The sequence below is a fragment of the Schistocerca americana genome, chromosome 2 (assembly GCF_021461395.2).
Source record: "Schistocerca americana isolate TAMUIC-IGC-003095 chromosome 2, iqSchAmer2.1, whole genome shotgun sequence".
Taxonomy (NCBI): Eukaryota; Metazoa; Arthropoda; class Insecta; order Orthoptera; family Acrididae; genus Schistocerca; species Schistocerca americana.
Window position 1 is genome coordinate 290841504 of NC_060120.1, and position 9856 is coordinate 290851359.

Consider the following 9856-nt stretch of genomic DNA (forward strand, 5'->3'; position numbering starts at 1 on the left):
TGAACAGCTTTTAGAAGGGTCAAAGTGTGCGTAATTGATTTGTTACACAGATGACAGTGACTAGCTGACGTTCGAAGTCACTGACCGAACAATTTTGCTGCTACAGCTTCTCTGCTGACAACCACAACACTCCCTGCCACCTTTCGTAACCGTAGGTGACATCTTGCGGTGAATTTCGCATTACAAAGCGGTATACAGTTTCAAGCAAATGTTTAACTTTCGGCACAAATAATACCCTATTTATGTATGACTTGTGAACCTTATATTCCTGATTGCCTGTTCTTCACGATTTTTTCCCACGATTTGTGGTCTTTATGTCCGTTTATCTTCGATCATTTGCTGTACGCAAATTCAGACAAACGACCTTTGTGTGTTTCAGCTGAGGCACTTCCCTCGTGAGGCGGCGCGCGTCTTTAGTTTCATGGTCTCCTTGCGATTCCTCCGCGGTGTTGCAATTCTGCCGTCCGGCAGTGAACCTGGAGTCCAACCTACAAACTCGTAAACTCCGCGTGCACAGTCACAGAATGCGTGCTACGAAAACGCGAGCCCTAAGGTGTCCCCGGAACGGCAGCGGCCGTTGGCGGAGTGCGTTCTCCAGGAAGGAGGCGGCTCCACGGCACGGCACTGCACGCCAAGCCACGGCAGGCCGGATAAAATCAATAGCAGGGGCAGCAGCAGGAGCAGGCAAAAGCACGGGGCGGCCACGCCTGTCTCCGAGGACCCCCCCCACAACACCTGCATTCACAATGGTGACCGGCTAGGACAGGACCCCGAGGACAGTCCACTGGTGTATGGCGATGGGCCCAAAATAAAAGTCAGCTCTGCCAACAAATCCCTCTGCCACGTCCACCGGAGACACGGGTCGCGTGCTCCCTGGACAGTGCATCGTGAACAATAGATATGCATTACGCAGCTAACGGAAGAGAGCACCTTCAAATAACGTGACCAAAACTGCCTCAAAGGCAAAGGAGGATCCGCAAAATCCCAGTGGTCGAAAGGGCTCAACAGTTCAGGGGGCAGTGGTAGATCTAGCCCCTTAGCGTGGAATGGGCGTTGGATTCGGAGCCCGTCACTTATATAAAAAGATGCCGAGGCAAAATTTCCCACTAAAATAGTCTTGGATGAACAGGTTGGTCTTTCTGGAAGACGAAATTTGGAACGGAAACGACAACTGTGTAAGTATTTCATGGAATGAAATGGACACAGTAGCCCTAACTGAAACGAAGAAAAAGGGCAAAGGTACGGAAGAACGGAATGGTTACATCCATATCTGCGCAGTGCCTAAAGAGAAGAGAGCTAGAAGTGGAATCTCCACAGCTATTACGATAAAAATACAGTGGCGATGTGAAATCCTGGGATCAGATTAGTGAAACGACCCTGCAGGTACAAATGGATTTATTAACACACTCAGTCATGAGCGTGGGAGTGCATGCGCCAAATGACGACGCCAAGAGGAGGCAACAATAAAAATTTCATGTCAAACAGACGGGATCACTGGAGGAGGTAAGTTATCGAAAAGAAATTTTAATTAGTGGGGACTTGAAAGCATGTGCCTGGGTGGAGAATTCGCGACTCTGTTGTTGGTAAGTATCGGAAAAATGTGTTAAACGACAATGGGCATAGGCTGATAGGCTTATGCCAGCAAAATGCTTTGAAGATAATGAATGCATGGTTCAGGCGTAAGCGACATGTGGGGACAACCGACTGGGCAGAAAACAAGACTGCATGTATCTAGGATGTGAGAGTTTTACTGGGAGCCAAGTGTGGAGCACTCCATTTTATGCCGGCCGGAGTGGCCGTGCAGTTCTAGGCGCTACAGTCTGGACCGAGCTTCCGCTACGGTCGCAGGTTCGAATCCTGCCACGGGCATGGATGTGTGTGATGTCCTTAGGTTAGTTAGGTTTAATTAGTTCTAAGTTCTAGGCGACTGATGACCTCAGAAGTTAAGTCGCATAGTACTCAGAGCCATTTGAACCAACCATTTTATTGGGTTGAAGAATCTGCTTTTCATTAGGACGGAAAGAAGCAGTAGGCGAAGTGGTGCCAAGTGTGAAATCTTCGTGGATCCCATACAGTGTAGTAAGTTTCCAGGGGGACTCAACAAACTTCCTCTATCAACTTACACTCGCAGTCAAGGCGTAACATAGCAAGGATGATGCGATAGAAAATATGTGTAACTCATTTAGCAATTTTATACGATGCGGCCTTTGATGTTCTAGTGGGAAGACACAAAGCTGCGAAGAGAGAGGAGGAATCTATGGTGAAGTGAGGAACTAGAGAAATTGTTGATGAAACAACATTTTGGTGGTACTAGAGCAATCGTGGAAGATACTGAAGACGATGAGAATTGACACGAAAGGTACTGCTGAAATTACTCGAACGAGCAGGGAGGAGTGTCTAAAGTATTAGCAAGCCTTGCTGACGGAGAAGAGGAACGAATTCATACAAGGAACATTGAATTTGACGCAAGAGAACGAACAGTTGTGTACAACAGCTCGTATGGTTGTGCATGATATGTTGGCCCCATTGTAAGATACGTGTGTAGAAGAGGACCGGGTATCAAAGGAACGGAAGAAGTCTGTTATTACTTCAGTCTATAAGAAGGGAAATAGGCGGAACTCTGAAAATTATCGGCGCATAAGTGTGATGCAATCAGTACCATGATTACTCAAGAGATTCTTAAAGGATGGATTAGAGATGGAGTTTAAAATATCTGAAAAAAAGGATGGTTTTAAATCAGGGCGCTCATGCATTGACGGAATATTCACGTTTTGGAATCTAATAGAGAAGAGAATTAGCAGAGGGAAACAGAACCATTCAGTCTTCGTAGATTTACAGAAGACCTATGATACGGTACCACAAAACCATTTGCGGTCAAGTATGAAGAATAGTGGTGTGCCAACTACTTACAATTAAACAGCCCTATACGGACAGCGTGAGTGGCGTTAAAGCAGGAAATTGAGTGTCACAAGAATTCCCGTTACAAAATGACTACACCAATAATGTGCTATGTGGAGGAGGCACTTAAGTTACGATATCATCAAACGAGAAAGTGAAGATGAAAAAAATAATAAAATAGGGTGGGGTAAGAGGGCCATACGACAACTGCACTCGTACCTTTGGAATAACAAAAAGGACCAAACAAACATGTGACATATCGTTCAACTGTTGAAAACAGCCAACTTTGTAAATTGTTAATGTTGATACTTGGTTGTATGTTAGAGGTTAGAATTTAATTCTTTAGCGTAATGGTAGATGTTTCTTGAATTGGTTGTGTAGGGCCGGTTTAACGAAGGGCTATAGAAATATTTTGTTTTATTGAAAGTGTAGTATTTCTATTCTGTTTTCTATTCTATATTTCTATCGTAAGTACGATCCAGCAACGCGGGAAGTAAACAAGCGTCAGGCAAAGACGTTGCTTGCGCTAGAGATGAATTTTTAGAGGCGCGTCGTCAGAGTCGCATTGGCGTGGCAGCCGAGGTGACCGTTCAAGACTGGCAGGGCCTGAAGGCGTTAAGAGTGGAGACGACCGAGAGAGTTCTGGGTAGAGAGGGCCTAGAGAAACTCACGTGTTGCGTCATTGTCAGCCGAACGTCACTACGGGCTGCGTGGCGTGTGGCCGCTACGTGGATGTGGACACGACAGTCTGGAGAAGCGGTCGGCATCTCCTGTCGGCCGGACGGACACGCGAACCCACTGGAGGCGGTGAAAAGGGCTTCTGCTCTTCAAGAGCAGCACTACCCGAGTACTTTTGGCAACTGTCTGTTTACGCTGGTGGTTTTATGGCCGATTCAGTGCACTGCGCGGAATACGAGCGGAGCGCTGGGTGTATTTACTAGCGACGACATTCTACAAGCAGATCTGTCGTTGTCTAGTGACAAGTTGTGGCTGTTTATTGATGGCACACAGGATTGGGTGTGTGTGTGCACTGTGGTCGAGAGCAGTTCTACTTGATGACTGCACGCTGTAAGCGTGATTAATAGTATTAACCCTAAAGCATTTTGTTTAAAATATGCCCAGAGCATAGCTGCTGAGCTTGTTGTGTGTTATTAATGAATTGTTTGTGTCCTAAGAATTTACGATATATGATCAGGTCGTTCGGTAGATCTTCTAGCTTGTTGTGGTAACTGTGGTGGCAGTTGTTGTAGATCATGTGTAGTTGTGTTTTATAATGCTAGCGAGTCCTGAGTGGTTCTTCCGTCGTATGTTTTGCTGCTGAAGTAGTCGCATATGTTGTTATTGATTACGGCCGGAGCCCCAGCCAACTTTGTAAATTGTTAATGTTGATACTTGGTTGTATATGTTAGAGGTTAGAATTTAGTTCTTTAGCGTAATGGTAGATGTTTCTTGAATTGGTTGTGTAGAGCCGGGTTAACAAAGAGCTATAGAAATATTTTGTTTTATTGAAAGTGTAGTATTTCTATTCTGTTTTTTCTATTCTATATTTCTATCGTAAGTATTTTAATGTTAAATAAAATAACTGTTAAATAGTGTCCCATACCTGCACAACTCACAACCTGTAGCCCGAACCACACTAGATCCAGCGCTACACATTGAATAGATGAAGACGCTCCAATCTGATTAGCAAAACTAGGCAAAGTAAACCAAATTATACGCGAACTGACGTGCTTTGTCTGTAAATCAAAAGTGTTCATTGACATGCAAATACGAAAAAACCTACTGATCCATCTTCTGAAACCACAGGGCTATACTCCCGAGTCTCGAATGTGTAATGTAGTGCGGTATACAAAACTGGCTGTGTAAATTTGTAAATTAAAAAATGGTTCAAATGGCTCTGAGCACTATGGGACTTAATATCTGAGGTCATCAGTCCCCTAGACTTAGAACTACTTAAACCTAACTAACCTAAGGACATCACACACATCCGTGCCCGAGACAAGATTCGAACCTGCGAACGTTGCAGTAAGGCGGTTCCGAACTGAAGTGTAATTTAAAGTGGACTGTGTTTTCTAAGTGCGTGAAACGATCAGAATGAGGGTGTATTTATAGACATGTGCGAATGGATAGTTTCGCGGTGACTGGAACGCACAAAGGAAGAGGCTTCCTCCAGGGCCAATACGTAAAACTAGCTCGAGTTTTCGCTCGAGAGCTTCTCGGCGACTGACTGGTGTGTGGTTTGGAAGGTCTGGCCCTACCGGCAGTGACGTCAGTGGCGCTGGCTCCGTCCGCGGCCGTAAAAGGCAAAGGGCCGAAGGAGCCGAGGCCGTACTGACGAGGGGAGGCAGCCCGATGCGGAGGACTGCGCTCCCCTCTTCGGCTTTCTCAGCACGGTTAGGGTTTCAAGTTCAGCGTCCAGACAGAAATTTTATGAAGAATTAAGATTCGAAAAAATCGTCTTTGAAAATTAGCTTTTAAGGATAAAACATTTGTTTGTCTTTCTGTAGTTGTCAGTAACAGAATATGAAGAGTAAATGTCTTCTGAATGTAAAATTCAGACCTTACTTTTATTTGAATTCTATATTTATTAACAAACAGAAACGTTCATTAATAAATTTTAAATCGTAATACTTCAAATGAAACGAACATCTTTTTAATTAATGGTTGTGTGAAATTCCAGTATTCACACTTAATTGAAATTTGGTGCAAAAATGCGAAACGTGAAATAGAACACACAATACTATTTTATTTCTAAAAATTTAATAATATTATTATTGAAGAGCACAATCTTTTTTTCTTTAACAACGGGCCATTTGACATGACTGTACAAAATTTTAATTAATTTTCATACGAACCCCAAAATTAACAAGAAACATACGTTATTCTTGTTTAAAAATTATGATTCAGTATTTGTAATCCACATTTCTACGAGGGCTATTCGGAAAGTAAGGTCCGATGGGGTGCGAAATAGAAACCACAATGAAAATCCGACGAAGCTTTGCACAGATGTGTTGGGTAGTGCCTGTACTTTGCCTGTCGAATGCGCCATGTCGCTGTTTTGAGTTCTGAGCACACAGTGAGCACGTACAGGTGCCTAGAACGATAGTGTCTCCCGCCAAGTATGAAGGACTGGTGTGAGATTTCGCCTGATGTCATGCAGCCCACATAACATAGCTGTCATACGTTTCCTTCTGCATGACAATTGGCAGGATGCACAGGCGGCTGCATTCTGTGATGAGGATATTGGAAAGTGGGTACAGCGCTACAATAGACGTCTAAATTGGAGCGGTGACTGTGAAGAGAAGTAGCTGGAATGTGCAGCTAACTTTAGCAAATAAAACATTTTTGATTTGCACAGTGTTTTCCATTTTGCAACCGATCGGATCTTAATTCCCGAAGAGGCCTCATATTTGTTAACAGTTTCTCTTGTATGGAAAGGACACTGCGTCTTCCCACAGTATCGCCATGTCTGCAGGGTTGGTTGCACGGCAGATGTAAACAGCGTAACCACAACATAGTTCCGGTGAGGTTCACGGATGACGCAAATTCTGCCAGAGGAGGCCAACATATCTGCACAACTATATAATGCCAGTGTCCTGCACTAAACTACAGTGTGGCTGTATCATTTCCTCTTCAGGTCTTTAGTGACTTGTATACGGGGTCTCCGAGAGCTCTGCAGTGGTCTATGAGTGTCTGCTTCCTGGGCAATGCCTGCAAGCCAGCACGAGTAAACTACTTTGTTTAGAGTTTTGTGACCAAGCGATCATTACTGAATATGTGCATTTTACATTGATACTCATCATGAGAGTTAGAACTACATTTACCGTGTGTATTGCGTAATGAACCAGGGACCTAGAAGCGACAGAGAGGTTCCGTCCAGCCATAGCCCTCAGTGGTTCACAATCCCACAATAGGCCACAGCAGTCCACCCACCCCACCACCGCCCCACACCGAATTCAGGGTTATTGTGCAGTTCGGCCCCCAGTGGACCTGCCCCCCCCCCCCCCTCTCCCCACTACCGGGAACGTCTCATACCAGACGAGTGTAAACCCAAATGTTTGCTTGGTAGAGTAATTACGGTGTACGCATATGTGGAGACAGTGTTTGCACAGCAATCACCGACACAGTGTAACTGAGGCGGAATAAGGGTAACCAGCCCGCATTCGCCGAGGCAGATGGAAAACCGCCTTAAAAACCATCCACAGGCTGGCCGGCACACCGGACCTCGACACTAATCCGCTGGGGGGATTCGTGCCGGGGACTAGCACACCTTCCTGCTCGGGAAGCAGCGCGTTAGATAGCGCAGCTAGCCGGGCGGGCATATTTACCGTACTTTTAATAAACGCTGATTCAGTTCTGTCAATCCGAAGTCGTGCAGCCACCTGGATAAACAGAGACAGAAGATTTTGCGAAAGTACGGCACTTAGTGAGGTCAGTCGACAGATGTTGGATACTTGACAGTGTTTGTAAATATTCCTTAAAAAGCGGCTTTTCCGATCTTTTATGACAACTTCGTCCTACAACTTCAGGAAATTCATACCCAGGCAGTGACCCAGTTGCTATACGGATGACGTAAATCGAACAGGGCAGATCAGTCCATACGGTCGCTTCGTAAGTCGCGAGCCGCCAGCGTCGCAACCCGCGTTCTTCCATATTCTACTTCCAGTCAGTCTGACTGCGCCCCTTAGGCTTGTCCTTTCGGCTATTGTCCACGCCACGGCCATTTTCCGCTACATAATGGTGCGGAGGGGCGAGGCTCCGAATAGCCTCGAGGTGATGGGCCAGAGTTTGTGTAACTTTTCTGTGTGGGTTGTGACTCTCCAGCACATGTCGGAAACAAAATCGAGCAGGAAACGGTGATTTAGAGAGCAGCTCTATTAGCGTTAGCAGGAAGTGGTCAATGTAAGTGTCCGATTCTTGTCCTCGATTTTGATTGGCTGAAAGGTCGGAATGTTGAAACAATTTCGTGGAGTAGAGGACATCACAAAACAGCTAGGCAGTCTTCGCGGTTGTAGCAGACACGTATACTGATGAGCTAGCACGTAACAGAGTGCTAGTCCACCCCTGGAACGCATTGTAGCACCGATTGTGCGCGACAGTCGTGCAAGTCGTTGATAGATTTCCGAAGATATGTGGCACCAGATTTCTACGCACAGGTCACGCAATTCCCGTAAATTACGGGTCACTGGTTTGGGGCGACGACCTGACGTCCGCTAGAATCCCAAATATGTTCCACTGGGTTGAGGTAAGGCCAATATCGTAGCCAAGACATCGACGTGAGTTCACTATCATGCTCCTCAAACCACTGTAGCACGATTGATCTCCTGACACAGGCAATTTTCCGGCTGAAAGGTTACCAACTTCATGGCGGAAGTCATCAAGTATAAAGGAGGAAATTCACAATATAGTTCACGTAGACCACAGTTCTCATGCTGCCTTTGATTACTACCACAAATACCACGGAAGTCCAGGTGAATATCCCCCGTGGCATAATAATGCCTCCAATGGTCTCCGTTGGGAATGTAATTACCAAATGGTACTTTTAATTCAGCCTTAGCATGAATGATAACAGAAAAATGCTACAGTTCATTAATGGCAGCTATTGCACGCTTGCTACTTAACAGTTGCTTGGATTGATAGGACGCAATAAAACAGAAATGTGGCAACACAATAAGAAATGATCAATAACGCTTATTATGAGTATGATACAAAATGGTACTTTGGTACAGCTTGATGGTTGGCACTTGATGTCCTACACCTTACACAATGAAATCTAAATTACTTTGCTGTCTGTAGCCAGGCTATGATATTTTCACCATGTCTGAATGCAATATGCAGACACTTGCGATTGTCTTACTGCTACGTAAACAGTCGCTCCTAAGAGCAGTGACTCCTAAGTCGGGAGGCAGTCTTCACAGTACTTCAAAAATGTTCAAATGTGTGTGAAATCTTATGGGACTTAACTGCTAAGGTTATCAGTCCCTAAGCTTACACACTACTTAACCTAAATTATCCTAAGGGCAAACATCCACACCCATGCCCGAGGGAGGACTCGAACCTCCGCCGGGAGTAGCCGCACAGTCCATGACTGCAGCGCCTGAGACTGCTCGGCTAATCCCGCGCGGCTCTTCCCAGTACTGTACTGAGCTGATTCCAGGCAGCGAACTGAACTGTCTACATCTATATTTACACGTACACTCCCCAAACCATCGTACAGTGCTTTTTGGAGGATATCTTCTACCACTACCAGTCATTTCCTTTCCTGTTCCACTGGCAAATGGTGCGAGAGAAAAACTACAGTCTATAAGCCACTGTAAAAGTCCTAATTTGTCTTATCTTCGTGATCCTTCGGTGAAATGTACATTGGTGGCAATAGAATCATTCTGCAGTCGGCCTCTAATTCCAGTTCTCTAAATTTGCGCAATATGCCTTCTCAAAACATTTCTGTAGTACTTGCATGCCGATCGAAGCTAGAAGTGTCAAATCTGGTACCACGCTTTTGAACTGCTCGATGTCTTCCTTTAACCTGAGCTGACAGGAATCCCAAACACTGGAACAGTCCTCAAGAATGGATCGCCCTAGCATTCTGTACGCAATCTCCGTTACGAATAAGCTAGAATTTCCCGAAAGTCTTCCAATAAAACGACATCGAGTTTTCGGCCTCCCTACTACCAACCTGGCACTCTCATTCCATTTCATATCTCTTTGCAAATATTATGCCTAGATATTTAATTGAACTGACTGCATCAAGCTGCACCCTACCTATGCTGTGTTAGAACGTTGCAGAACCTTTTTTTTCTTCTCATCCACATTAACTTATTCCACATTTAGGGCAAGCCGCCATTCATCACACCAACTAGAAATTTGGTCTAACTCATCCAGTTCGCAATTGTGTCGTTGTCTGCAGTGCATCGTGTTTTGGTGCCTATCAGGAAAAGTAATTCCGTATCTGCCAATA